This window comes from Podarcis filfolensis, assembly GCF_964270895.1.
Source record: "Podarcis filfolensis genome assembly, chromosome: 4".
NCBI lineage: Eukaryota > Metazoa > Chordata > Lepidosauria > Squamata > Lacertidae > Podarcis > Podarcis filfolensis.
The window spans coordinates 8751198-8755127 of NC_139607.1; the positions used below are offsets into that span (position 1 = coordinate 8751198).

Sequence of the window (3930 nt, forward strand, 5' to 3'; positions counted from 1 at the left end):
ATTGGTCTTCTCCAGCAGAACTCTTCCTAGGTTCTTAAGGGATGAGGCCATCCCTCCTCTTGCTTCTCCACATTAGGAGGCAGCAGCAGTGGAAACACATGGTTTCTGGGAGGATGGTTGTCCTGAAGCAGCTTGCCCCTGTGCTGAGGTGGCCATCCAGTCAGCAGCTGGGTGTTTGCACAGTGGTGGCAGCAGAACTCCGCACCACTGCTGCCGTCTTCAAAGGTGGCAAAGTAGGAATGGGATGGCCCCACCTGCTCTATTGCTACGCCTTGGTAGCCACCAGGCTTATCCAGTAGAGCTCCTCACAGACCAAGACTAGTAAGCAGAGGATTCAATCCTGTGTGGTGCTGATTCAGGGGGCTGGAAGAAGGATAAGCTTGGTGGGGAGAAGGAAAGGTCAGCTAGAAAAGCCACTCCAACTTCTCCAGTGAAGATGCAGCCACCCAGTAGGACCCTTCTTTCATTGTCACCTTCCTGCCCTATCCTTCCTGGCTGACGCACCATCCCATGCGAGTCCTGAATCTTTCTGGGCTGTCCAAACCATAGTAATCCAGGTCTGTCTCAACCCGACTCAACCGATGCCCGTTTGGATCCTCCAGATAGGCTTGATTTGGCTCAGGACTTAGCTGAAAATATATACATACCCTCTATACCTTTATTTATCTATTTAGTACATCAACTACAAAGTCTTCTCCGCTCGAGGATCGAGTACTTTTAAAATACATTAAGACTTCCAGAGTGACACCAAAGGATCAGTGAATGTCACCCCTATATTAAGATGTGGGTGTCTGAAGGTGTGTGCGTGTTGCAATAATTATTCACTCTCTCTATATATTATTTTTACAGCAAAGGAAATGATGCTGTACATGCAGGAGATTAAAGAACAAAGAAAAGAATAAATTATGTATGCAAAAGAAATTCAGACATAACCCAGATACAGGCCATTAAAAGAACTCAGCTTTGAGAGCCTCTCGTAAGTGTTTGTATTTGTATTGTTATAAAGCAGTGGCTTTCAAACTTTTCAGTTTCAAGGGAAGCTTGTTTCCACATCAATGTCTCTGCCGAGAAACCCCTTAAAAGTTGTCATGGAACCTATAGTGTCGCAAAGGATTCTGGGACATATTCAAGGTGCGCACTCAGTTTATTCAGACGCTAGCCAGGCCTGTTGGCCTTCCTGCGTGCACACATGAACTAAGAGTGAAACATAAAACTAGGCAATTAATTGATACCCCTCCCCAACACCATGTCAAGGCTGATTGTAGATGAAGCTGGTTGAATTATTCAGCATCCTGAGGTAAAAAATCTCACTGCCCCAACAATAAAAAATACAGCGATAATAAATGAGGAATTTATCAGGGTACCCCAAATCGGCTGTCTGATAGGACCAGGTCTGCTGAAAATGCCTTGAAGGTGTCCATTGTGATTTCACATTGCAAGTTGGCAGCCTCGTGTACAACGCATAACAGGGATCTAAATGGAATGTAACCAGAGAAAGGATAACTTAAGGCAGGCATAGCCAATGTGGTGCTCTACAGATTTTTTGGGGACCCTAACCCAACCTCCTAGCAGGCCCAGCCGGCATGGTCAAAGAGGTGGGTGATTGGAATTAGACTCCAACGATATCTGGGGGCACCATGTTGGCTAGACTGCTGATGCCATGGTCTTTGATGGCCACACAGCACAAAAGTGTGACAAAATGTAGCCACTGATGTGCTTTGCCATTTGAAATATGGTGACTAAAGACATTGATGATGGCAGCCATAGCTGTGGAAGAAAGCTTCCAGATTTAGCTGTGAAGTTAGGGTAGGGTTTGACAGAAATATTCTAATATCCATTATTAGAGGGAGCCATCTGTGGGTAGCAAGAGTTCACTGGATAAGTCACCAGGCTGGCGGTGGACACTGGAAACAATAATGGGATGCAAATGGTGAAGGTCAGGAGTTGGAACAGATGGACCGTAAACAAGAACAAACCTCACTTAATGGGAATGACTGTTCAAATGCGCTCTTTTTGCCACTGTAGAAAATCTCTATAGGGCAAATGCTTTCACTCCTACGTTGTTCCAAAGTGGAGCACATATACTCCTAAAATATATTTTTTTCAGCATTTAGAATTAATTTCAGTTATACGTTTATCAGTTCCTTGTTATGGTCCAGAACTTGTATTAAATTCTGTGATCCATAAAACTTTTTTTTTTTCATTTTGAATGACACATAGTTTAGTTTTTCATTTAGAGGCTATTAAAGTGTTCACAAAAGTTATGTTGGGGTGGGGAGGGGAGAAATGATTGAAAGCGCTAAAACACTGTACAGAATATAAAATCCTTTCATGGGCTTTTTATGACACATGAAACACAAGTCTTAAAGGTTTAATGTTACTGACTTTTACACAGGGCTTTTTAATTCTTGATTCCAGTTATGGTTCTGCAAATGAACTGTGACATTAAAAAAGAACCAGGCTGGAACTGCCAGCTCCATTTCTTGATGGGCCTGAACTAGTTATAAAGGATTCACACAACCTGTCCCTGCCTGTCCACCTACAAGCAGCATCAAAGCTTTGGCCTCTGCTCATTCAGTCAGGCTGAGAGGAATCATTCATTATCTCATCATGGCTGCTGCCAGCATACATGCCAAGCGGCTTCATTGAGTGCAGTCCAAAGGCTGCAAGTGTGTAGCTTTCCATGTAGTTCAGAATCAAAACATCCATGTTCCTTGTAACTCTAGTATTGTTGATGAACAAAGGATGGACTCTTTCATCCTGTGCGACAGAGGGAGAAGGGGGTTGGACTAGATGATCCTCAAGCTCCCTTCCAACTTTATGATTCTGTTATCTCTCATAAGGAACTAGTGTAGCCTCTTCACTCCCACCAAGTACCAATAATACTGGTGTTGGTGTTGACCATTAAAGCCCTAAACGACCTCGGCCCAGTATACCTGAAGGATATACCCCCCGTCTCCACCCCCATTGTTCTGCCCGGACGCTGAGGTCCAGCGCTGAGGGCCTTCTGGTGGTTCCCTCACTGCGAGAGGCATAGCTACAGGGAACCAGGCAGAGGGCCTTCTTGGTAGTGGTGCCTGCCCTGTGGAACGCCCTCCCATCAGATGTCAAGGAGATAAACTACCTGACATTCAGAAGACATCTTAAGGCAGCCCTGTTCAGGGAAGTTTTTAATGTATGACATATTAGTGTATTTTTGGTCTTTGTGGAAGCCGCCCAGAGTGGCTGGGGAAACCCAGCCAGATGGGCGGGGTACAAATAAATTATTATTATTATTATTATTATTATTATTATTATTATTCGCCCATTGTTGGGCCAGCAGGCTGTATCTCAGCAATTCCAAGTTATCTAAACATAAGCTCTTCCCTGCTTGACCTTAGGGCAGTGATGAGGAACCTGTGGCTCTCCAGAGGTCATTAGCAGGGCCGACCCAATACATTTTGGCACCTAAGGTGAACAGCAAAGTGGTGCCCCTCTCCCCACCAGGGAAGAAGGGGTGAGAGAAGAGCTACATCGGGAACCAGGGGGGAAGAAACATCTACATCAGGATCTGCTGCCCCTGTGGATTCTGCCGCCTGAGGCGATCATTTCACCTTGCCTCATGGGTAGACCGGCCCTGGCTGTTCAACTTCCTTCAACCCCAGTCACCATGGCCAAAGGTCAGGGGTTATGGGAGTTGTAGTCTGGAAAGCCAGGGGTTACATATCCAGAGGAGCAGGCTTTAATGGGACAGAAGAGAGTCTCCATTTACAGTAGGTGGACTTGTCAGGAGACAGAGCTCATTGTGACAACAGGACACTGAGTGCATCAGATGTGCCCAGGCTGGGGGGTGGAGACTGTTACACCAGGCCTCCTCTGTACCCAGCTCTGCTCACAACGTCAATAAGGATGCAATTATAGGAAGAAGCCACATTTAGGGAGGAATGTATT

The 3930-nt window shown here is 45.5% G+C and overlaps 1 long non-coding RNA gene across 1 annotated transcript; it reads right to left on the reverse strand.

The window, feature by feature from the left end:
• Nucleotides 1-2356: 2356 nt before the first annotated feature.
• LOC310761420 lies at nucleotides 2357-3684 on the reverse strand. Its single transcript, XR_014547484.1, has 2 exons — nucleotides 3594-3684; nucleotides 2357-2760 (listed from the first exon to the last, which is right to left on the reverse strand). It is a non-coding gene; the product is annotated as an uncharacterized lncRNA (long non-coding RNA).
• Between the last annotated feature and the right edge of the window lie 246 nt (nucleotides 3685-3930).